Source organism: Jatropha curcas, chromosome 11, assembly GCF_041381405.1.
Source record: "Jatropha curcas cultivar XTBG-Jc1 chromosome 11, XTBG_Jcur_1.0, whole genome shotgun sequence".
In the NCBI taxonomy this organism is placed as follows: Eukaryota; Viridiplantae; Streptophyta; class Magnoliopsida; order Malpighiales; family Euphorbiaceae; genus Jatropha; species Jatropha curcas.
The window spans coordinates 25,929,881-25,956,888 of record NC_143161.1 but is presented as its reverse complement, the minus strand read 5'-3'; the positions used below and the strand labels follow the sequence as shown (position 1 = coordinate 25,956,888).

The following is a 27,008-nucleotide window of genomic DNA, read 5'->3' as shown; positions in this document are numbered from 1 at the left end:
TGTGTGAAATCTTATCCCTGCCTTGTTGTCGTTTCTTTTTTTATCACTTTCATTTTCCTTTTATTATTTTATTTTTTTTAATTTTAAATTTGTGTGCTAATTAATTGCTTTGTTATTTATTTGGAAAAAAAAAAACCTAGTGTATTTTGTATACTCATGTGACTACAAAGAAGGGGAAGAAGTATTTACTTGAGATATTATTTTTAATAATATTAGTCAAATTACATTGATTTTGGTGATTTTGATCTGGTACTCTCTAAATAATTGGGTTTGGTCATAAAAAATTTTAAAAACATATTTTATGATTTAATTTGGTTTTTGAATTTTGGAAATTTAAATAAACTGTAAATCAAATATTATGTATATAAATAAATAAATTATTTAATTATCTTTCAATTTTTGGTAGAGTTTATTTCAAATTTAACATTTAATTGTATGTTTGAAAACTAATATTTTAAATATCCTAACTTTCAGTTTTATTTCAAACTTTTTGAGTAGTTGCAATTTCACTTAAATCAACATTTATATCCTGGACATATCAATCTATTGCAATTACACTCCAATTTGCTTTTAAGGTGATATTGCACTCTAAAAGTGAATTATAAGATCCTGACTTATTGATTTGTTATAATTTCACCCAAAAAGTAAACTAAAGTTGAAATTTTAATTAAAATAATGTAAAAAAATGAACTCTATACTCAAGTATTTAAACAATAAATAAAAAATCAAGAAAAAAAAAAGCTCAATTTGCCCTTGAACTTGGAGGCCATATTCGATTTGCACATAATTCACCTTTTTAGACTAAAAACTCATGCAAAAATCAGACCAAATTGCCTTATTTTTCCCCTAGGCTCTGGTGGTGTATCTCACGCTGTCAAAACTTTTATTTTTTATTTTTTATTTTATTAAATGTTTTGAAATTGAAAAACACTATAACATTATTTTAATTGCTAAAACCCCCAAATTTTGATACCCTCCAATTAGTAAAACTCCAAAATACAGTTTTCCTCTCCTCACATATATTTCACTAGATTAGTTAACAAAATAACAAGATTGATCCACGAGAGAGGAAGGATCAAGCATGAGTTCATCAAATTAGGCATCCACTAGAGATTTTGAGATTATAAATTCTTATACACACTCAAATCCTTCTCCCTCTCCACTGATCTCTGGTTCTGGTTCAAGTTTACAGCAGGTATATTCAAGAATTCAAAACTTTTTTTTTTTTTCTATTTTTATGGGTACATTATTTTTTCCATTGTTACTTATTTTTGGATAGTTCTATTCATTGGTTACTGAATCTGAAATCTCATTTTTTACTTCAAGAATCCAAAACTTTTTTATTTTTTTTATTTTTATTGGTACATATTATTTTTTCCATTGTTCCTTATTTTTGGATCGTCTTATCACTGTTTATTGAATTTAAAATCTCATTTCTTGCTTACTAGAAGTATCATTACTTCGTTCTAATTGATTATTTTATGTCTCTTGTGAACTATCTCTCTATTTTTTATTGGGTTTTTTTTTAAATGACATGGCTTGTGTTGTTTATATATGGGATAATGTTAATTTTGGTACTGGTACTTGTCATTTTTTCTATTTTTGGTGTTTAAATGAAAAAGTTTGACAATTGAGAGTCCAAACTTACACTTTTTTTTTTCAATTTGATGTCTCCTAATGATATGGACTACCGAAATATCAAATGGGACTGATTGGGACCACAAACGCCTGTGTGTTTGCACACGTGAACCTACTATTTTTAGATGTAAAATGCCAACGTGGCAAAAGAGATAAAATAACCCATTTGCCACTCCTCCTCTCTTGATTGTGTTGCTCAAGACTAACCAAACCTCCAAAGGAATCCGACAACGGACTCAACTACTGATTAACGCTCACATAAAAAACAGTCAAATTCTTCAGCAAACAAAACTTCAAATTGTTATTCCTGAGAATAATTTCGTTTAGATTAGACAAATGACCCAAAGTCGAAGGGACCCAAGCATGGAATCTGTTATTAGCCAAAACGATATCTGAAATCGGAGAATTACCAAAATTATTTGGAATATCAAAGACAAACACCCTGTTGTGGTTGATAAGGATTTCATCTAAATCTTTATAAAACAATTCTTTCGGTACAGTCCCTTCAAATTCAGTGAATCTCAGATCCAAGAATTTTAGCTTAAGTAGCTCAAGAACCACCTGAGGAAATTTTTCGGCAAACCAGTTGTTGCTCAAATCCAACTCAAACAGTAACGTCATCTCTTTAAACTTGTGAGGAAGAGTTCCACGAAATCTGTTTGAATTTATGTGAAACAATGCAAGATCTACTAATAACCCAAGCTCTTCCGGTAAGTAACCTGTGATGTCACCGTGGTTGAGGTCGATGCCGGCGACAGTTCAAATAGTTTTGTTATCGGGAGCTAGAGCACAAAAAACTCCAATGTAGTTGCAGACATTAGGTTCGACCCAATCAATTGTGACGTTTTCTCCTTTATCGCCATATTCATCGCTGTAGTAAAGAAGCTGGCGCTTCTTGATGTACATAGCTTTTACATTAGTAAGGCGGCCATTAAAGAAGAAACTACTTGGGACCTGGTCTGCAGAAGAAAGCAAAGAAGACGAAGAAGAGAGGACGAGGGGCAAATAGGTCATTTTATCCCTTTTGTCATGCTGGTGTCCTACGTTTAAAAATAGTCTGGTCTACGGAAATGGATATATAGGCAAATGTGGTCTCAATAAGTCTCGTTGGATATTTCGATAGTCTATGCCACTAAAAGACACCAAATTGAAAAAAAAATGCAAATTTGAAAAACACTCAATTAACATTATCCCTTTATATATAGATTTGTGCGTGCTTGTGTTTTTAAAAGTAATGTGATGGAATCTGGAATCAGAAGTATCTTCCTTAACTCAATTTTTCATATTTCAGTGCATTCCCTTGTGTGTTTGACACTGCGCTGGCTTAGAGGAAAAGCAGGGCAATTTGGTTTGATTTGTGTAAGGTGGTGAGTTTTTACGCTAAAAAGGTGAATTATGTGCAAATCGAATATGGCATCCAAGTTCGGGGGGCAAATTGAGTTTTTTTTTTTTTCTTAAAATCAAACTCAGGTATTCATATAATACATAAAAAAAAATCAATATTAAGTATTTGATTTTAAAATTAAACCAATTTTAAGATGTAAAGATAATAAGTTGGATATTAATTTAAATAAAGGAATATTTGCAACTAAATTGATAAATTCAGTATGCCCAAGATACAAAAATCGATTTAGAGTGAAATTGTAACTATTCAAAAAGTTTGGGTGAAATTGAAGGTTAGGCCTATTTTAAATATGAATCTGATATTTTTATAAGTATATATTTTAAATAGTAACATCTTAAATATTCAAATATATGCATTTGCAAGTTTAGCCTAATAGCTTATATTTTTAATATAATTAATAGATTCAAATTTGAATTTCTTCTTTTTAAAAATTGTTCGCTGTTCATGGCAACTCTTTAAAAGTAAGATCAAATTAAATAGTTTGTTTCAATTTGATTCTTAAAAAAACTAATGTAATTAAAATTTTTTTTAAAAATAATCTAAATTTTAATTTAAGTTTTTTTTTTTTTTTAAATAAACTAAATCAAATTGTAACTCATATATATATATATATATACACACACACACACACACACACACAAACATGTTCAAAATTGTATAATATAAAATTTGGTATTCATTAAAAATATATTGCATATGTTTTTTTTGCATTTATATTTTTATACATATATAATATTGAAGCAAAAAATATATTTACAAAGCTGAGTTGTCTCTCTACTTTTTAAGTATTCCTATTTTTCATTTTTCACAAATTTGAACACCAAAAGCCTTTGTGTTTAAAAGTCATAAAATTAAGAGCTATTATGTTTAAAATCATAAAAACTATAAGAGAACATCGAGAGCCATTATGTTTAAAAGCCATAAAGGCAATAAATTAGAGAGTAATTTTTAAAGAGCTATTATGTGTAATATTGTCACGATCCGTTTCCGTGGGTCGGACCGGCACTAGGGCCCAAGTAAGCTTAAGGCCTCCGAGGCCCGTAGTAAGCCTTAAACTTTCCATTTGTGCCCTCGTCAGGTATAGACCCTGGAACATACCTGCTCAATTCTATGAACCTAGTAACATACTAATCCACAGATAAATTTCCATATACCAAGGACTCGAATTCTCTCATTTAGCCCTCCTAGTTCCCTCTAGTACGAAACGATTCATAAATAGAGAAGAAAATTGTTGCCAAATCATCCCATTAACAAAAGGCAAGACATAATCTTTGAACCACATTTCAGCCACACACTCCATTCTACGGCCTGCAAATATAATGGACCTCGTCATTACAACCCAACTCAACGCAGAACTCCCTGATTTTGGCCAAAAAGGAATGAGCATCTTTAGTGACTGTAAACTTGGGTGGCTTGTAACGGATGAATCTGTCATAAAGATTGTCATTAGCGGCCCTCGAAAAATTAAGAGATGGAGCTGGCTGAAATGGTTGCGCTGCTAGATCCGGCATGGGTGGTCGCATTTGCTACGGCTGCTGCTAAGCCTGAAAGAACTACTGTTGTTGTATCAACATGTTGTTCATAGCCGTTATGGCTTGCTGAAGTCCGGTCATTAATATATCTACTCCAGGGGAATTTCCAGTTGCAAATTCCTCATTTACATTTTCCTGCACCCCTTCATCTTGATTAATTTCATTTCTTGCAGGTCTACCACTTCTTCATCTAGCGGGAACTAGATGCCCGTAAGAGGCCTCATCTGGAGCCTCTCGCTCCGTATTTTCAGATGCTCTTCTCCTAGTATTCACCATGCTGAGATTCAAATTATAAAACAAAATTTATCAAAACATAACAAATCCTATCCCATTAACATCAATTATATTTTAAGCCTAATTCAGAAGTTACGACTCTAAAAATGATCACGTTGGAATTTAAGAGGCAAGGTAAAACTATATCAAGACGTGACAGAAATAACTCCACAGTCATTTCTAGACTTATAAACTTATGCTCTGATACCATCTTTTTCACGACCCGTTTCCATGGGCCGGACCGGCACCAGGACCCAAGTAAGCTTAAGGCCTCCGAGGCCCGTAGTAAGCCTTAAACTTTCCATTTACGAATATCACACAAGTTATAGGGAACGGTAAGCCCATATATATATATATATATATATATATATATATATATATATATATATATATATATATATATATATTACAGTACCATCTCGGCCCAATCTCAATCTCGAATAAAATTTAATTGGGGCCTAATTATAATACACCACATTTGTAATATGGGCTACCGGTTTATATTCTCTTAAGTAAACAATAATATCATTTCTAAAATAATACGTCCATTGGGGCCCAATTAAAATACGTAAATCCATAAATCCTACAACTGCGGATTTCAACAAATATTTCAAAGGTGGAGTAGTTTATACATTTGATAATACAATTGAACTATTAATAATATTGATGAATTTACTTTTGTGGCTCTGCGAGAAAGATTGTAGAGCTCCAATCAAATCAGCAGCTTCCCACTACCTGAGAAGTTGGGATAGATAGGGGGTGAGTTTTGCAACTCAGTGAATAATAATAAATAATACACACCACAGACATTCACGCGAAATGCACTCTAATATACTGAATGATCACACAACCAGTCAATCATATGGCACAGTATTAGCACCCACAAATAATATCACCTTCAAATAATCAAGCAAGTGGAAATTAGTCGGTAGCGCCACCTGAAAACCCAACGAGTCGTCCTCTCACATGGCCCGTCCTCTCAAACGTGTGCACAAGGGAGCCGATCCCCCATACCTGCCCGACTAGTCTAATCCTCACTTGACCAGCCCTCTAATTATTTTTCCAATCTCTCTTTTCTTTTTCCATATTATGCATATCATGTAATCAGGTGCACACAGGGGCGCCGATCTCCCATACCCGGCCGACGGTCAAATTCTATAATTTCATAATTTCATTCAAGATCCATATCACATAGACCGTCCTCGCAAATCCCTAGTGGTCCACTTCATCCTAATTTCACATAAACAAGTACAGCACATTCACAGCACAATTAATCAAATAATACAATCAACATATTATAACAAATCCACTTCAATGCACAATCATAAAAATATAATTACACGTAATAGTTACATAATATATTTATAAGATACACATAATAATAATAATATACCAATAGTATATAATAATATAAATAAATAGTATATAAATATATAATATTTATAAAATAAATATTATGCAAATGCAGTACTGATATGCTTTATTTATTATTACTCACAGTGGCGGAAGCTGAAGCTCTAACTCTGATTCTGACCGGGTGGAGCAATAGATGGGCCCGGATAATATAAGAAATTTAAGAATGACACCGGAAAAGAATTATATCAAATAAAATATTTATTAGATGTTCTAATAATTTACCTACATATTTAATTTCTATAAATAATTTAATTTCTACTGAAATTTCGGCAGCACTTCACTTAAAAATTAACTATCCACCAATCAACTCATTCAATTATTTTTTAGGTTCTCACAGCCTATCCATCGGGCAATCAACCAAGTCATTTATTCCCATTCTCCATATTCTCCACATCAACAATATCTTATTAATTTTTATTTAATTCCACAAATCATAATTTCCTAATAATTTATTTAAATTTAATTAATCAAGTAATTTTAATTAATCAATAATTCAATACCTAATTTTAATTTAAATTAGTTAACCCAAAATTACTAAAATAAATTCTGAGAATTAGCAAAAATTGATTTATACCCCAAATATAATTTTTCTTGTCGGATTTCGCTAGATCGAGATTTACGCGTGTCGGATTGCGCACTGGGACTGGACCACCTGGAACTGGCGCGAAAGAGGGAGGAGATCGACTATAGCATGGCGGCAGAGGGTTGCTGGTGGCACATTGGGCTGGAGGACGACTGGGACTGCGTGATCTGGTCGAGGATGGAGCAGAACCACTAGCGGAGCTGCTGCTACGTCGAGCTGTAGTAATGTGGCGAGCGAGGAGGTCTGATCTAGCTGGTGTCGCCGCTGCTGCTTCGAGCTTCGCCAGTCACAATGCAGAAGCCGACACAGACACAGGGCAGGGAGAAGAAAGAAGAAAGAAGGAAAAAGAAAGAAAGAGGAGGAGGAGGTGGAGCTGTGGCAATGTCGGTGGTGCTTCGTGGGTGGTCGGGAGGCGCAAGGCTGGGGGAGTGAGGTGAGTTGAGCGTTGAAGATAAAGGAAAGAAGAGGTTCTAGATGGTTCTAGATGGTTTGGGCTAATTCGGTTCGATTTAGCCCAAATCTCGATTTTTTTTTTCAATTGGTTTTCGGTTCGGTTTATCACTGTACAAATTATTAATTTGCATTTAACTAAATAAGTAAATTTTTCAATGTGTTGGTTTATTAAGTTTAAATGAAAAATCTTTGAAAATAAAAATTCGGATTATTTCAGTCTTCCCTCCTTATAAAAAAAATTCATCCTCGAATTTGAAAATAAGCAAGATAAGGCAATAGTACGCACAGAGTATCAACAAGGAAAGATCGTAATCCCGACAAAGTGAAATAGTTTAAAGTCTATTAGTAGTAAGACAAAAATGCTTTACATAGAGGGAAAAAGATGAGGATATTCTCTTTGCATTTCGGCTGCCACTTCCCATGTGCATTCCTCCATCGAATGATTTCTCCACAAAACTTTGACCATAGGAATCTCCTTAGATCGAAGTTTACAAATCTGAAAATCGAGAATTCTAATCGGTGTCTCTTCATATGTCAAATCTTCACCCACCTGCACTTCTTGCGGTTCTAACACATGAGATGGATCGGGCACATATTTTCTTAGCATGGACACATGAAAAACTGGGTGTACGTGAGAAAACTCGTTAGGCATTTCCAGTTGGTAAGCTACTTCCCCAATCCTCACAACTATAGGATACGGTCCAATATACCTCGGAGCTAGCTTCCCTTTCTTGCCAAAACGAAGGACACCCTTCATAGGAGATACCTTCAGAAAAACCAAATCACCCACTTGAATGTCACTTCTCAGTGCTTAGGATTCGCATAGCTATTCTGTCGATCAAACGCTGTTTTGATTCTGGCCCGAATGATAGGAACCTTCTCAGATGTGACTTGAATTAATTCGAGTCCTACCAATTGTCTATCTTATACTTCTTCCCAACAAATAGGAGATCTACACTTCCTGCCATACAGGGCTTCATAAGGCTACATGCCTATACTTGCTTGGTAACTGTTATTATAAGCAAACTCAATTAATGGTAAGTGCATTTCCCAATATCCCCCAAAATCTAATATACACATCCAAAGCATGTCCTCCAAAGTTTGAATAGTCCTTTCAGATTGCCCATCAGTCTGCAGATGGAAAGCTGTACTAAAGTCAAGCCGGGTTCCCAAAGCTTTTCGCAATGATTGCCAGAATCTCGAAGTGAACTGTGTTCCCCTGTCATAAATGATAGATATCGGAACCCCATGAAGGCGCACTATTTCCTTAATGTACAACCTTGCCAACCTGTCAGCATTATAAGAGGATCTCATTAGTAGAAAATGAGCTGTCTTGGTAAGTCGATCCACTATCACCCAAATAGAATCATAGCCTCCGGGTGTTTTTGGTAGTCCCACCACAAAGTCCATAGTAATTCTTTCCCATTTCCATTCTGGTATCGGTAATTGTTTCATTAATCTAGAAGACCTTTGATGCTCTGCTTTTACTTGCTGATAAGCGAGAAATCTAGACACAAATTCTGCTACATTCTTCTTCATTCCAGTCCACCAAAAATTCTTTCAAATCCCGGTACATTTTAATAGTACCCGGATGTACGTTGCAAGCGGCATATTGCGCTTCATCTAAGATCTCCTTTCTAAGGTTATTGATATCGGGTACACAGAGGCGAGTACCCTTTCTGAGTATCCCATCATCGTCTATTACAAAGTTTCCTGACCCACATGTAATTACTTCTTGCAAAATTCTTTGTAATTGCGGGTCTTTATCCTGTGCAATTTTGATTCTGTCAAATAGGACTAGTCTTATTCTAAAATGAGCCAACAAATAATTTGAAGCAGATATTTCCAGTTTAAGGACCTCATCAAGCATTTTATCCAATTCTCGAATTAATGGCTTCTTTCCGTTGAAATGTGAGTTAAGCTTCCCAATGATTTTCGACTTAGAGCATCAGCCACTACATTAGCTTTCCTAGCATGATACTGAATGGTACAGTCATAATCTTTAAGGAACTCCATCCAGCGCCTCTGTCTCATGTTTACACGCACTGAAGATGCTCATTCCTTTTTGGCCAGAATCAGGGAGTTCTGCATTGAGTTGGGTTGCGATGACGAGAGGTCCATCATATTTGCGGGCCGCAGAATGGAGGATGTGGCTGAAATGTGGTTCAAAGATTATGTCTTGCCTTTTGTTAATGGGATGATTTGGCAACAATTTTCTTCTCTTTTTATGAATCGCTTCGTACCAGAGAGAACTAGGAGAGCTAAAATAAGGGAATTCGAGTCTTTGGTACAGGGAAATTTATCTGTGGATGAGTATGCTACTAGGTTCATAGAATTGAGCAGGTATGCTTCGGGGTCTATACTTAACGAGGCCACAAAAATATACAGGTTTATCAGGGGGTTATACACAGTATATGCTACTCTGTTTCAGCAGAGGGAGCAAGATTTTAGTGCCGTGGTAGACTCAGCCAGGCAGATGGAGACTAAATATATTTCTAATGGAGTTATTTCAAACAGAAGGGGTAATAGAACCGTAGCTCCACTTGGGACTCTAGGTGCGCCAGGGATGAGTGGATCCTTCGTCATGGATACACAGTCTTCGAGTTCTCAGCTCCAAAGAAGGGGAAATTTTGGTAGAAGGAAAGAGAAAAAGAGACTGTGGCTGAGAAAGAGTACTAATACAGGTGGTTCCAGTAGTGGTTACAGTTCGAGTAGTAGCAAACCTAGTGTAACTGCTTGTCAGAGATGTGGTAAAGTCCATAAAGGAGGGTGTAATTTTGATGCTAAAGTCTGCTTTAGATGTCACCAGACTGGACATTACGTTAGAGACTGCCCACTTCCTCAGCCACGATATGTGCCACCCCAGTCTTCTATGGGTAGCGTGTCCAGACCCCCTTTTTCTACACCATCTGCATCAGGTACTAGATTTGTAGGCCAGCAGGACCGTGGTTCTGTTAGTAGAGGTCGAGGCCAGAGTTCTGGACAAAATTCGCAAGCTGCAGGAGCACAACCCCGACTTTTTCACTTGACTCAGGGAGATGCTCTGGCATCTAACGCTATGGTGGCAGGTATTCTCATTATTTGTTCTTTTGAAGCACCAGTATTATTTGATCCTAGTGCCACCCTTTTATTTGCATCTCCTAGGTTTGCTATGAAAATAAACATAATGCCCGACAAGTTGGATTTTCCCTTGCTGATATCTATGCCTTTAAGTGAACCCGTTTACACTAATACGGTCATTTTAAACTGCCCTATTGTTTTTGAAGGCGTAGACTTACCTGCGAATTTAATTATTTTGGATGTGATAGACTTTGATGTTATTCTAGGTATGGACTAGTTATCAAAATATGATGCAGAGGTTCACTGTAAAAAGAAGGAAATTGTTTTTAATCTACTAGATGGTAAGAAACTTATATATAGGGTGGATAAGAATATAGCTCCTTACAATTTGATTTCTGCAATAAGCGCTAGAAAGATGTTGGGAACTTACTGTCAAGGGTATTTAGCACTGGTAAAGGATACTACGATAGGAACCCGTAAAGTTGAAGAGATGTCGATCGTAAATGAGTTCTTGAATGTGTTTCCAGAGGAATTACCCAGTCTTCCTCCAGATCAAGAAATTGAATTCTGTATCGATCTAGTTCCCGGCACAGAGCCTATATCTATGCCACCGTATAGGATGGCACCAGCAGAATTAAAAGAGATAAAGGAGCAATTGTAGGAATTGTTAGACAAGGGTATCATCAGACCAAGCACTTTACCTTGGGGTGCTTCGGTCCTTGTTGTGAAGAAGAAAGACGGTTCGCTTTGCCTATGTATCGATTATAGGCAGTTGAACAAGGTGACCATGAAAAACAAGTATCCACTTCCTAGGATTGATGATCTATTCGATCAATTGCAAGAGGCTACCTGTTTCTCAAAGATCGACCTTAGATCTGGTTATCATCAACTGAAGATTAGAGAACAGATGTTCATAAAACGACTTTCAGAACTAGATACGATCACTATGAGTTCCTTGTTATGTCCTTTGGACTCACTTGTGACATCCCAGGTTTGGGGCACAACACCTTAGGCGAATCCCACATCGGCTACGCACAAGGTGGAAGTCCTATACATAAAGGGTGGCAACCTTGAACATGGTAGACGCGTTTTGGGCTGGCAGAGCGGAGGTTTTCCCTGGCCCAAAAACAAAACCGTGAGGGTTCAGGCCAGGTTTGGCACCCAAAGCGGACAATATCTACCATGGGCTGGGCTGTTACAATTTGGTATCAGAGCCAAGCCTTGTTCCTCTGGCCGGTGGTGGGGCAAACCTCAGCGAGGACGCTGAGTCCCTAAGGGGGGGTGTATGTGACATCCCAGGTTTGAGGCACAACACCTTAGGCGAATCCCACATCGGCTACGCACAAGGTGGAAGTCCTATACATAAAGGGTGGCAACCTTGAACATGGTAGACGCGTTTTGGGCTGGCAGAGCGGAGGTTTTCCCTGGCCCAAAAACAAAACTGTGAGGGTTCGGGCCAGGTTTGGCACCCAAAGCGGACAATATCTACCATGGGCTGGGCTGTTACATCACTAATGCCCCAGCAGCATTTATGGATCTGATGAATCGTGTGTTCAAGCCGTACTTAGAGCAGTTCGTGATCGTGTTCATAGATGATATTCTAGTTTACTCTAGAACGGAAGCAGAACACATACAACATCTGAGAATTGCGTTGCAAACGCTGAGAGAGCATCGATTATATGCCAAATTTTCCAAATGTGAATTCTGGTTAAAAAATGTAAATTTCTTAGGTCATGTGGTGTTTAAGGATAGAATCACGGCGGTTGATCCCAAGAAAATTCAGGCAGTTATCAACTAGCCTAGACAAACTACGGTCACAGAAATTCGTAGTTTTCTAGATTTAGCCGGCTATTACCGTCATTTTGTATAAGATTTTTCTAAAATAGCAGCTCCATTAACAAAACCTACCCAGAAGAATGCCAAATTCATATGGTCCGATTTCTGTGAAGCAAGCTTTCAGAAGCTCAAACAGTGCTTGACCACCGGCCCAATGTTAGCCTTACCATCAGGCAATGAAGGGTATGTAGAGTTTTGTGATGCATCCAGAGTGGGGTTGGGTTATGTCTTGATGCAGCATGGTCGAGTTATTGTGTATGCTTCCAGACAGTTGGAAAAGCATGAGCAGAATTATCCCACTCACGATTTGGAAATGACAGCAATCATTTTTGCATTGAAGATATGGAGGCACTACTTATATGGAGTATCTTGTGAGATATTTACTGATCATAAAAGTTTGAAGTATGTTTTTGATCAGAGGGATTTAAATTTGAGACAGAGACGCATTTTGAGTTGGGAGGTCGTTCCCTGGCCCAGGAACAAAACCGTGCAGGCTTGGGGCCCAAAGCGGACAATATCTCAATAGGCCTGGGATGTTAAAAATTTGGTATCAGAGCCAAGCCTTGTCCCTATGGCTAGTGGTGGGGCAAAACTCAACAAGGACGCTGAGTCCCTTAAGGGGGGGTGTATGTGACACCTTAGGTGAATCCCACATCGGCTAAGCGCAAGGTGGAAGTGATGTACATAAGGTGTGGCAGGCCTTGAGCTACTGAGACACGTTTTGGGCTAGGAGGTGGTTCCCTAGCCCAGGAACAAAACCGTGCGGGCCTGGGGCCCAAAGCGGATAATATCTCAGTAGGCCTGGGATGTTACAAACTTGGTTTCAGAGCACACGATTCATCAGATCCATAAATGCTGCTGGGGCATTGGTCAGTCCAAAGGACATAACAAGGAACTATAATGACCGTATCTAGTTCTAAAAGCCGTTTTAGGAACATCTTGTTCTCTGATCTTCAGTTGATGATAACCAAATCTAAGGTCAATCTTTGAGAAACAGGTAGCCCCTTGCAATTGATCGAATAGATCATCAATCCTAGGAAGTGGATACTTGTTTTTCACAGTCACCTTGTTCAACTGCCTATAATCGAGTTCAACTGCCTATAATCAATACATAGGCGAAGCGAACCGTCTTTCTTCTTCACAAAAAGGACCGGAGCACCCCAAGGTGAAGTGCTTGGTCTGATGATACCCTTGTCTAACAATTTCTGCAATTGCTCCTTCAGCTCTTTTAATTCTGCTCGTGCCATTCTATACGGTGGCATAGATATAGGCTCTGTGCCGGGAACTAGATCGATGCAGAATTCAATTTCTTGATCTGGAGGAAGACCAGGTAATTCCTCTGGAAACACATCCAAGAACTCATTTACGATCAGCATCTCTTCAACTTTACGGGTTCCTATCATAGTATCCTTTACCAGTGCTAAATACCCTTGATAGCTTTTTCCCAACATCTTTCTAGCGCTTATTGCAGAAATCAATTTGTAAGGAGCTATTTTCTTATCCACCCTATATATAAGTTTCTTGCCATCTAGTAGGTTAAAAACAATTTCCTTCTTTTTACAGTGAACCTCTGCATCATACTTTGATAACCAATCCATACCCAGAATAACATCAAAGTCTATCACATCCAAAATAATTAAATTCGCAGGTAAGTCTACGCCTTCAAGAACAATAGGGCAGTTTAAAATGACTGTATTAGTGTAAACGGGTTCACTTAAAGGCGTAGATATTAACAAGGGAAAATCCAACTAATCAGGCATTATGTCTATTTTCATAGCAAACCTAGGAGATGCAAATGAATGGGTGGCATCAGGATCAAATAATACTCGTGCTTCAAAAGAACATATAATGAGAATACTTGGCACCATAGCGTTAGATGCCTGAGCATCTCCCTGAGTCAAGTGAAAAAGTCGAGGTTGTGCTCCTGCGGCTAGTGAATTTTGTCCAAAACTCTGACCTCGACCTCTACTAACAGAACCACGGTCCTACTGGCCTACAAATCTGGTACCTGATGCAGATGGTGTAGAAAAAGGGGGTCTGGACACGCTACCCATAGAAGACTGGGGTGGCACATATCGTGGCTGAGGAAGTGGGCAGTCTCTAACGTAATGTCCAGTCTGGTGACATTTAAAGCAGACGTTAACATCAAAATTACACCCTCCTTTATGGACTTTACCACATCTGTGACAAGCAGTTACACTAGGTCTGCTACTACCCGAACTGTAACCACTACTGGAACCACCTGTATTAGTACTCTTTCTCGGCCACAATCTCTTTTTCTCTTTCCTTCTACCAAAATTTCCCCTTCCTTGGAGCTGAGAACTTGAAGACTGTGTACCCATGACGAATGATCCACTCATCCTTGGCACACCTACAGTCCCAAGTGGAGCTACAGTTCTATTACCCCTTCTGTCTGAAATAACTCCATCAGAAATATATTTAGTCTCCATCTGCCAGGTTGAGTCTACCACGGCACTAAAATCTTGCCCCCTCTACTGAAACAGAGTAGTATATACTGCGTTCAACCCGTTGATAAACCTGTATATTTTTGTGCCCTCGTCAGGTATAGACCCCGGAGCATACCTGCTCAATTCTATGAACCTAGTAGCATACTCATCCACAGATAAATTTCCCTGTACCAAGGACTCAAATTCCCTCATTTTAGCCCTCCTAGTTCCCTCTAGTACGAAGCGGTTCATACAGAGAGAAGAAAATTATTGCCAAATCATCCCATTAACAAAAGGCAAGACATAATCTTTGAACCACATTTCAGCCACACCCTCCAATCTACGGCCGGCAAATATGATGCACCTCTCGTTATCACAACCCAACTCAACGCAGAACTCCCTAATTCTGGCCAAAAATGAGCATCTTCAGAGCCTGTAAACTTGGGTGGTTTGTAACGGATGAATCTGTCATAAAGATTGTCATTAGCGACCCTCGGAAAATTAGGAGGTGGAGCCGGCTGAAATGGTTGCACTGCTAGATCCAGCATGGGTGGTCGCATTTGCTACGGCTGCTGCTGAGCTTGAAAGAACTACTGTTGTTGTATCAACATGTTGTTCATAGCCGTTATAGCTTGCTGAAGTCCGGTCATTAATATATCTACTCCAGGGGAATTTCCAGCTGCAAATTCCTCATTTACATTCTCCTGCACCCCTTCATCTTGATTAATTTCATTTCTTGCAGGTCTACCCCTTCTTCGTCTACCGGGAACTAGATGCCCGTAAGAGGCCTCATCTGGAGCCTCTCGCTCCGTATTTTCGGATGCTTTTCTCCTAGTATTCACCATGCTGAGATTCAAAGTATAAAACAAAATTTATCAAAACATAACAAGTCCTATCCCATTAATATCAATTATATTTTTAGCCTAATTCAGAAGTTATGACTCTAAAAATGATCACGTTGGAATTTAAGAGGCAAGGTAAAACTATATCAAGACGTGACAGAAATAACTTCACAGTCATTTCTAGACTTATAAACTTATGCTCTGATACCATCTTTTTCACGACTCATTTCCGTGAGCCGGACCGACACTAGAACCCAAGTAAGTTTAAAGCCTCCGAGGCCCGTAGTAAGCCTTAAACTTTCCATTTACGAATATCACACAAGTTATAGGGAACAGTAAGCTCATATATATATATATATATATATATATTACAGTACCATCTCGGCCCAATCTCAATCTCGAATAAAATTTAATTAGGGCCTAATTATAATACACCACATTTGTAATATGGGCTACCGGTTTATATTCTCTTAAGTAAACAATTATATCATTTCTAAAATAATACGTCCATTGGGGCCCAATTAAAATACGTAAATCCATAAATCCTACAACTGCGGAGTTCAACAAATATTTCAAAGGTGGAATAGTTTATACATTTGATAATACAATTGAACTATTAATAACATTGATGAATTTACTTTTGTGGCTCTGCGAGAAAGATTGCAGAGCTCCAATCAAATCAGCAGCTTCCCACTACCTGAGAAGTTGGGATAGATAGAGGGATGAGTTTTGCAACTCAGTGAATAATAATAAATAATACACACCACAGACATTCACGCGAAATGCACTCTAACATACTGAATGATCACACAACCAGTCAATCATATGGCCCAGTATTAGCACCCACAAATAATATCACCTTCAAATAATCAAGCAAGTGGAAATTAGTCAGTGGCGCCACCTGAAACCCCAACAAGCCGTCCTCTCACATAGCCCTTCCTCTCAAACGTGTGCACCAGGGAGCCGATCCTCATACCTACCCGACTAGTCTAATCCTCACTTGACCAGCTCTCTCATTATTTTTCCAATCTCTCTTTTCTTTTTCCATATTATGCATATAATGTAATCAGATGCACACGGGGGCGCCGATCTCCCATACCCGGCCGACGATCAAATTCCATAATTCCATAATTTCATTCAAGATCCATATCACATAGACCGTCCTTGCAAATCCCTGGTAACCACCCACTTTATCCTAATTCCACACAAACAAAGCACAGCATATTCACAGTACAATTAATCAAACAATTCAATCAACATATTATGCCAAATCCACTTCAATGCACAATCATAAAAATATAATTATACGTGATAGTTACATAATATATTTATAAGATTCGCATAATAATAATAATATAGTAATAGTATATAATAATATAAATAAATAGTATATAAATATATAATATTTATAAAATAAATATTATGTCAATGCAGTACTGATATGTATTATTTATTATTACTCACAGTGGTAGGAACTGAATCTCTAACTCTGATTCTGACCGGATGGAACAATAAATGGACCCGGATAATCTAAGAAATTTAAGAATGACACCGAAAAAGAATTATATCATATAAAATATTTATTAGATGTTCTAATAATTTACCTACATATTTAATTTCTATAAAAAATTTAATTTCTACCGAAATTTCGACAACACTTTCCTTAAAAATTAACTATTCCTTAAAAATTAACTATCCACCAATCAAGTCATTCAATTATTTTCAGGTTCTCACAGCCCATCTATCAGCAATCGACCAAGTCATTTATTCCCATCCTCCATATTCTCCGTATCAACAATATCTTATTAATTTTTATTTAATTCCACAAATCATAATTTCCTAATAATTTATTTAATTTTAATTAATCAAGTAATTTTAATTAATCAATAATTCAATACCTAATTTTAATTTAAATTAGTTAACCCAAAATTACTAAAATAAATTCTGAGAATCAGCAAAAATTGATTTATACCCCAAAAATAATTTTTCTTGTCGGATTTCGCTAGATCGAGATTTACGCGTGCCGGATCGCGCACTGGGACCGCAAGCGGGTGGCCGGAGTCGGGCTGGAGTGGCTGGACCACCTGGAACTGGCGCGAAAGAGGGAGGAGATCGACTATGGCGTGGCGGCAGAGGGTTGGTAGTGGCGTATTGGGCTGGAGGACGACTGGGACTGCGCTACCTGGTCGAGGATGGAGCAGAGTCACTGGCGGAGCTGCTGCGACGTCGAGCTGCAGCAAGGTGGCGCGCGAGGAGGTCCGATCTAGCTGGTGTCGCCGCTGCTGCTTGGAGCTTCGCCAGTCACAGATGCAGAAGCGGACACAGACGCAGGCGCAGGGAGAAGAAAGAAGAAAGAAGGAAAAAGAAAGAAAGAGGAGGAGGAGGTGGAGCTGTGGCAATGTCGGTGGTGCTGCGTGGGTGGTCGGGAGGCGCAAGGCTTGGGGAGTGAGGTGAGTTGAGCGTTAAAGATAAAGGAAAGAAGAGGTTCTAGATGGTTTGGGCTGATTCGGTTCGATTCCGGTTCGATTCAGCCCAAATCTCGATTTTTTTTTCAATTGGTTTTCGATTAGGTTTATCACTGAACAAATTATTAATTTGCATTTAACTAATTAAGTAAATTTTCTGGTGTGTCGGTTTATTAAGTTTAAATGAAAATCTTTGAAAATAAAAATTTGGATTATTTCAAATATGCATAAATCAGATGTTACATGCACTTAGCAAATTGAATGGTTAGATTATGTTATAACTGCATTCTTGTTAATTTAAAATGCAAGCTTTTATCCTATCATGATTTAGGTAATATAGTTAGAATACGTTGATATTTTGAGGTTCTTTTTGTAGAATTTCTTATTCTTATATAAAATTAAAAAAAATTTAAATGTATATAAGAATAAAAAAAAATTGCATAGTACATTAAATACAAGCAAGGTTAAGCATATATTAGAAAATTGAATTACAAAATCAATTAGTTTTGTTCATTTTATTTTGATTCAAGTTGCTAATTTGCTTTGGTTTGATTTTAAGTAATGGAACTTTTGTTTTTAAATTTTATTTCAAAACTCATAAAAATGTAGCAAAAAACAATTAAATTTCTTCAAATGCCATGATTGAATGTTGAAATTAATAAAAATGAAGAGCAAATCATCATTGAATAATAAATGGGAGAGAGAAAAAAGTGATTAAGAAAAGAAATATATCTCAAGCAAGATAAAGGCAAAAGCTAAAATATTAGAGTCTCTCTCTTAAGAAGGTATCACATCAACACTTGCAAAAACTTAATAGTTCTCCTTTATATATACATATACTAGGCGATCACCTGCGCTTTGCGTAACTGTATTAAAAAATTTTTTTATTTGAATCGTAAGATATGCGTTTTCAGTAAAATTTAAGAAATCAAAATATAGAGAATGGTATTGCACTTTTAAAAAATGTGTGAGTTTTACAAAAGAAAAAGTTAAGAAGATAATTCGAACGTTAATTTATTGTATAGTTCACAATACATATTGAGAATTTTTTAGTTAAGATTTATGTACCTATGATCTCGTGTAGCTTAAGGTTTCTTAAAGTATAAGCAGATGCTAAAATTTTCTATTAAAAATAGAAGAAAGTATATAACTTTGTTCATATGAGTATGTCCTGTTATATTTCAAAGTCAACCATCAAAGCATGAACATGTACTAATTAATTACAGGAATTTTTTTGCTTAAGTTAATAATGAATTCATAGTCATCTCTGGAATGAATTAAGTTTAATTTTTTTTTATTAAAAGCAGCCTCTAAAATCATATTTCTTGACAATGTTGGTCGTCGTACCTAAAATATTCTAGAGATTTTATACTTTTGTTTTGCTCTCTTCTAGTTTTTATCTCTTACCTTAAGAGAGGTTCTCTAGTTTTCACTATGTATAAGTTTTTCTTATCAATTCTGAGCATTAGGTTCTTTGGGTGTATTAGGGAAAGCTTACTGGCTTAGGTTTAGTTTGGCTCGGATTTGGTAAGTTTTTTCATTTTTATTATTATTATCTAATAAAAATGATTTGATTGCTGACAAAAAAAAAAATCGCACATAAAACACACAAAATGAATTAAAAATAGAAATATAATAGATCCATAAATTAAAAAGAAGCAAAAAGAGAAGTTACTACCAAATCTGAACTTCATGAACTTCTAATTGGATTTTTGGGTTTAAAAAAAATGAAATTGGTGGCTGCAATTGAAGGGTGGCTTTTGGGTTGCAACGTTTAATCGCTTTTTATCTCATCAAGTCTGAAATGTTTACGTTTATGATTTTTTTTTTTTTTTTTTTTTTAAATTTAATATTGGTGGATCAAAATGTAAAATGATGCATGAAACGATCCTTTTTAGTTTTCATGATCAGTGATTTTTCTCGTTATTTGGTGTATGTATCTCTTTCTAATGTCATTAATGATTGATTAGGATCACTTTATTATAATAATTAAGCTACAACTCTGCAGAGTGGGACTTTTTATAGAGAATAGTTGCATTTAACAATAGATTATTTTGCTTTTTTTTTGTTAATAAATGTATATTTAATTATTTATTTGTTGTTTTATTTATTAGAATTTTATTCTGGTAAATGAAGAGTTTGGTTAAAGTTATCATGGTAAATAAAAAGTTTTGAAACGTTCAAATTAATTTTTTTAATGAGTGCAATAATAATTAATCATTATTTATTTTTGCTACTATGTATGTTATTAGAAGATGAGTGGTCTAATATTTTTTTGTTATTATTTTGTAACAAATAAATTTTAGACATAATTTTGTTTATTCAAATAATTTTAACTAAATGATTATTGTGTTTATGTATAAAAAAACTTTTTGAAGGAAGATTGGCAAGGGTTTATTTTTAAACGTAATTAATGATTTTATTCTCCCAGCATTTGAAAATTTTAATCAATTGGTCAAATATTTTACTATTGCATTTCTTTTTTTGTTATTTTTTACACATGATCATTTAAGTTATTTATCATGTAGATTTTATGCAAATAACATGGATGAGGAATACTTCTTATATTGAAAAATGAACTGAGTATTATTTTTTATTCTATATTATATGTTTTTTATTTATTTTTTCACCCTATTTTATTCTGTAATTTTTTATTGTATGAAATATATATAAATTGAGAGAATGAGAAATCAAATCATGAAGATGATAGAGAAAACTTGATTGTTCATTTATCTTAGAAGTTTACTTTTAAAGCATTTTTTATTGGTACGCGTATCTAGCATGCAGGCCAAAACAATTTAAGACTCTAAAATAAAAGTAATACTATATAAAGCAATTAATTAAAACAAAAAAAAAAAAGTTCAAACAATATATATCAGAATTGGATTCCTGTACACATGATCTATTGCCAATTAGGAGTCCTACTATCAAATGTTCTGCCAAACAAACTGCTCCACCTGCTTCTTGATTCTCAAAACCTTCAACCAAATAGAATCATAAAAAGTGCACTACAAATTACGCATTTAGCAATTACTACATTTATGTAGGATTAAAAAAGATATTGCGTACCGACTAACCCACATGTCATTGCTTGCTTCACAGATTTCTGCAAAGCTAATGACTTCTATTTCAATAGCTTAACAGAGCTCCCATGACTTGCAGAAGCTACCATTCCAATAATGGGGGACTGTGCCAAGGCTGGGATTATATTCCCATAAGCTGGAATCATTATACTCTTATTCGCAGCTATGTTCCATAGCTCCAAATATTGCAACCACAATAAAAAATATAAACCAATTAGTTTAGAAAGGCAGCATTAAACATGAATTATGAGGCTGAACTCATTGCTATGCATCTGTGCAGATACTTCCTAAGATCAGGCAGCATTTAATAGGAATAGCAAAGCTAAAAATGTAAATAGTTGAACAATAAGGACCATGAATCAGCATAACTCGAGGGATGGTGAGTGACATTCCCAAAGTGGCTACTAATGGAGTTGTCCATACAACACAAAATGCCCTAAGGAGAATTGTGGCAATTTTAAAATTATTCCAAAAATGATTATGCAAGTGTCTGAAATAATAATTACAAATTAAAATGCTTCAAACATACCAAAAGTAGTCTGAGATGATCACGCTTCCAATAACAACTTCATCCATTTTAGCAGAGTGAAGAATTGTGAACTTGGATCTATTCCAAGGCAGTCAATAGCTAAACTGTTAGAGAAATAAAAAATGATAATTTAATTATCAGTTAAAGCATCATTCATTTGTACGCTAAAACCTTCTTAGAGTTATGGAGACATAGTCCCCATCTAGTGATATGGCCAAGGGTTCCAAAAATTAAATTGAAAAAAAAGAAAGAGAAGTAGATTATGTCTTGATAAAATAGCTTGCATTAAGTTCCTAAATTATGATTATTCATGATCCAGATCTAATTCATTGCGAGACTTCACCTAATCAATAGAAAATTAAACAAATAATATCTCCTACCAAACCATCAGAAAGCTTCAAGTGTTAACAGTTCTGTATATCCAAACAACTTTTGCACATCAACCCTCTTTCCTTTTTTGACTTTGGAAGAAGCATTGCAGTAATAATTGTAAAATGAAACACATTACATTGCAAGAATAATATTAGAACAAAGACTACATAGAAAGTAATAGACCGTTGGACCAATAAATAGATTATTAAAGTTCACCTTATTGATTGAAATTGCCAGAAATGACTCGGCATGGTCGAAAATCATCGCTCCACTTCCACCTCTCTCTCTCTCTCTCTCTCTCTCTCTCTCTCTCTCTCTCTCTCTCTCTCTCTCTCTCTACTGTCGAACCTAGAGGATAAAGAAACACAGCCTTGGACGTTAGTCGGCCGGATGGCAATGCAACAGCAAGAAAGAAGGAGAAGGGAGATCAATCGTATGAGCAAAAAGAAGAAATGAGTTTTTATTTTTGATGCGGCTCAATTTTATTATGGAAGAGGGAATAATATATTTGTTTGGCTTTATTTAAGAGGGGGGAACAAAGAGACATAGATGAGTAGGAATCATAAAGTAAAAAGGAGAAAGGTTGTGTTAAATTTTTATAAGATAGAAGCAAATGCTCAAAATCTATACAATCTTACTTTTTAAAGGAAGCATCACCTTAACGTTAGAGAAGACCCATTGATTCTCTTTTATATATATACTAAGCGATCTCTTGCACTTCGTGCGGTTGTACAAAAAATATTTTTTTATTTAAATCGTAAGATATATGTTTTTAGTAAAATTTTAAAAATACAAAATGTAGAAAATGATATTGTACCTTCTAAGAAATGTGTGAGTTTTAAAAAAGAAAAAATTAAGAAGATAATTCTAACATTAGTTTATTGTATAGTTCACAACACATATTGAGTATTTTTTTTAGCTAAGATTTACCTATGATCATGTGTAGCTTAGGTTTCTTTAAAGTATAAGAAATTTTCTATTAAATATAGAAGGTATATAATTTTGTAAATATGAATATGACATGTTATATTGCAAAATCATAGCCATCAAAGTATAAACATCTATTAATTGAATTGTAGGGATTTCTTTGCTTAAGTTGATAGTGAATTCAGTCATCTCTGAAATCAATTAAGTTTCATTTTTTTATTGAAATATAAAATCATTTTTCTTGATAATGTCCGATGTCTTTCAAACTTAAAACACATAAAATGATTTAAAAATAGAAATATAATAGATCCATAAATTAAAAAGAAACTAAAAAGAAAGGTTAAATGGTATTATTCACCCCAATTTCTAACTATAAATACATAATGGAGTGGCTAAGGGTTTTTGTCATATTATTGGTGATTAATTTGGATTACTTTGTTATGTTAACTAAGCTACAACTCTGCAGATTGGGGTTTTTTTTTTTTTTTAAATAGCAGCATATAACAATAGATTATTTTATTTTTTGTTAATAAATGTATGTTTAATTAATAATTTGTTGTTTTGTTTGTTAGAATTTTATTATGGTAAACGAAGAGTTTAAAAGTTATCATGGTAAATGAAAAGTTTTGAACACATTCAAATAAATTTTTTTTAATGAGTGTAATAATAATTAGTCATTATTTTTTCTTTTTATGGTTTTATGTTATTAGAAGATGAGTGGTGTACAATTCTTTTGTTATTATTTTGTAAAAAATAAATTTTAGATATAATTTTAGGATAATAAATTAGCTAATAATTTGTGTCATTATTTGTGGTTTTAATATTAGGCATAAATTTTTGTCTACCTTTTTTTATATTCATTTAGCTAATTTTAATTCTTTACTTTTTTTTAATAGTAAATGCCAAATTTTTTCATTTTTTATTTTTGTTTAAAGGTTTCCTTTTTTTTTTTTAATTTACTTTTTACGAAACTGATTTACTTTTAATGCGGCATATAACTCGGTTATTGTCAAATAATTGTGCTTCTTAATATTGAATGCAATAAAAGCCACACAAGATTTTTTTTTTTTACTCCATTTTCTCTTTGAAATCTAGAATCTCTCCCAATTAAGATAAAAGAGCAATAAAGCCCCACAATATATATATATATATATATATATATATATATATATATATATATATATATATATATATATATATATATCAATACTTATGATATACTTATGATATTCAATTTATAAAACATGCAAAACAAATTTCTGATGTGGAAGATCAGACTAGGATGCATCCACAGAGCATACTTATAATCAACACAATAAACAATTTATTTAATATTTATCAATCAACTCAACCAATTTTAATTGATTTTATTTTAATTAAGGTTGAGGGTTCCTGCAACCTTAGCCTGGGATCCCCAGAACTAAGTCAGAGTGTGGAGGGAGAAGAGAAAGGTGCCGTAAACACGGACTTAGAAAGTAGCAGTTTATAAATTTAAACAAACAATTTTATTTAAATACAAATATTGAAATACAATTTTATACTTACAAGTATGTTGTTTTACAAACAGACTTCGAACTTGGAATCCTTACTAGAGAACTTGAGAAGAGAAAGGAGTGGGAGAGTTGAGTGGTTTACAATAATAATCCTAAGTTAGTCCTCGTGCCTTCACAAGAGGATAGGCTCCCTTTAAAAAGAAAAGAATCTTTTACTATTCATGAATAGTATTTGGTCTGCCACCTAATTTTAAACAGTGTTGACCTTTTACTGTAGATGAACAGTGGATTGTCTGCCATCGAATCTTGACTTTTACTGTTGAAATAGCATCTTGGCTTTTCCTGTAGACACAGTAGTTTGGCCTTTACTGTTGGATGGTGAAATAAGGTTCCACCTGCCTTGTTTTATATGGAGTCCGAACAAGATGAGGATAACGATAATCCTTTCTTTACTTTTCTTTTAATCTTGTCGGCTTTCTTTTTCTTTTTCTTTATTTTTTCTTTTCTTTCTTTTGCTTTAGCTTTACTTTTGATTTTTACAACAGACAAAGATTCATCACTATCTTCAGAAGATGAGTTGGAGGTATCCGAGGACGATGATGATATTTTACCTTTGCCTTTATGAACAGTCTTGGTCGATGATTGACTTGAAGACTCTGCTTGAATTTTACTGGATGAAGGTTTTACCTGTGGATCTGAACTGGTAGAAAGTAATTGGAACATTTCTTCACAGATCAGTTTATATTCCTCAGGAGTTTTTGCTGCAGCTAACCTGGCTTGGCACTTAGCTTTTTGAATCCCAAAATCAGGGTTTTCTGGTAAAGCAAGTGTTTTAGCATAAGTTAAATTTTTAAGGGATGATGAGCTGGCCTTTTTACTGGTGATCCATTGACTGATTTTAAGTTGGGTAGTGGAGTTTTTGAATGATCCCCACCATTTTATCTTGTGACATTTTATTATCATTGGAATTTGAGTACCAGGAACATGCTGATAGTCAAAAAACCATTGGTATACCCATGGTGTGAAGAAGGTCATACTATAATACATTAAAGATGGTATATGGGCTTCTTCAGGGGTAGGTTTATAATTGGTTTTAAAATAGTGATATAATGAAAGGATTTCTGGGGTAATAATATCTTCAGAAAGTCCTCTTGACTGCCACCACTTTTTAAACCAATTAGGGATTTTTAAATCTTTACGAATATTTTGGTCAAAATAAATTAACCAAGAATGAGTGTGAGTTGGGTTTTGAATACAAAAAACCTTTTCCCATGCGTCTTTATAATCAAAATAATTATAAGTAGGATTATACTTAGAAAGAGTTTTAAATCTAACAGGAGTATATAAAGAAGATACGGGCCAATCCTTAGGATGGATGACGCGTTTTATCTGAAGAGAAGAGTATGAAATAACTGTTTTATGTTGAGTATCAAATGTATGTTTGATTTTTACTGAACCAGCATCTACTAAAATACTATGGTAGTATTCCTGAGGTTTTGAAGGGTCCGTTGGGACAAAATACCAATGCTCAGGATAATATTTTTGAATAACTTGCCAAGGATTGATATCAGTATATCCATCCTCAACTTCAATTTCATAATCATATACATTTTTTACAAACCATTTATGTATACTGGAAGTAAATGATAATTGGCTTTTTGGCAAAGCCACAGCCTTCAACGGATTTGATAACTCTTTACCGCCTACCGTTTGAGACGGAGTAGCCGTATCATGAGCGGATACGATCGCTTTAGGTTGAGAAATCATACCTGGGTCCTCTGTAGAAGAGGATGCAATACTTTGTAGCGCCTTTACGATTTCTGGAGATTTACTAAGTTCTGCAATCCATTGTTGAAGGTTTTTAGTGGGGTTTGGTTTACTAGTAAGGGCTTTACTAAGGTCTTCTGAGTGTTCAGAAAGAGCTTTAGTGAGAGAATCAGATTCATTTAAGGGTTTCTTCCCCTTATCCTTCTTCTTTCCCATCGTTCTGTAAGAATTCTCTAGTTAGAAAGTCTGGAATATTATTATTATTACCCTTAATAAATTCAATATCAAATTCAAATATACTAAGAACTGCTTGCCATCTGGCAAAGATTTGCTTAGAAGCAAGGTTTTTAACATCTTTTTGCAAAACATCTTTTGCAGATTTACAATCAATTCTAAGTAAAAATTTTTGATTTAATAAATCAGATTGAAATTTATTGATAAAAATTACTATACTTAATATCTCCTTTTTAATAGTAGAATAATTTAATTGAGTTGTGTTCCAATGACCAGATGTATACTGAATTATACGTTCTTTACCATTAATGACTTGTTTTAAGATACCACCGTATCCAACATTTGAAGCATCAGTTTCAACTATTTTAAATGCTATTGGATTAGGGATATAAAGATATGGGATTTCTTTTACCAAAGCCTTTATCTTTTTTACTAACTGTGTATGTTGGGCTGTCCATGGGCCAGCATTTTTCTTAAGCCTATCATGTAAGGGCTTAATTAGACAATTTAGGTTTGGGTAAAAATCTATTACATAATTTAAGCATCCAAGAAAACGTTGGAGTTGGGTTTTATTAGTTAGTTCATCAGGGAATTTAGATCCAAAAATCATAGCTCTTTCTATAGGCTGAATAATTCCCTGTTCTATATAATGA

The 27,008-nt window shown here is 35.0% G+C and overlaps 3 long non-coding RNA genes and 1 pseudogene across 5 annotated transcripts; all 4 read right to left on the bottom strand.

Annotated features, from left to right (window-relative positions):
• Positions 1–1,698: 1,698 nt before the first annotated feature.
• On the bottom strand, positions 1,699–2,652 carry LOC119370204 (leucine-rich repeat extensin-like protein 4 pseudogene; annotated as a pseudogene).
• Positions 2,653–5,454: 2,802 nt separating this feature from the next.
• On the bottom strand, positions 5,455–10,098 carry LOC149492829 (uncharacterized). The gene is made up of 2 exons (XR_016318911.1): positions 5,745–10,098; positions 5,455–5,583 (listed from the first exon to the last, which is right to left on the bottom strand). It is a non-coding gene; the product is annotated as an uncharacterized LOC149492829 (long non-coding RNA).
• Positions 10,099–16,006: 5,908 nt separating this feature from the next.
• LOC149492828 (uncharacterized) lies at positions 16,007–17,917 on the bottom strand. 2 transcript variants are annotated; one of them, XR_016318909.1, is made up of 3 exons: positions 17,458–17,917; positions 16,950–17,015; positions 16,007–16,680 (listed from the first exon to the last, which is right to left on the bottom strand). It is a non-coding gene; the product is annotated as an uncharacterized LOC149492828 (long non-coding RNA). The 2 variants fall into 2 exon arrangements; XR_016318910.1 differs by lacking the exon at positions 16,950–17,015.
• Positions 17,918–20,739: 2,822 nt separating this feature from the next.
• Positions 20,740–22,463, bottom strand: LOC110009318 (uncharacterized). 2 transcript variants are annotated; one of them, XR_002284213.3, is made up of 3 exons: positions 22,151–22,463; positions 21,563–21,666; positions 20,740–21,209 (listed from the first exon to the last, which is right to left on the bottom strand). It is a non-coding gene; the product is annotated as an uncharacterized LOC110009318 (long non-coding RNA). The 2 variants fall into 2 exon arrangements; XR_002284214.3 differs by having other exon boundaries at positions 21,563–21,640.
• Between the last annotated feature and the right edge of the window lie 4,545 nt (positions 22,464–27,008).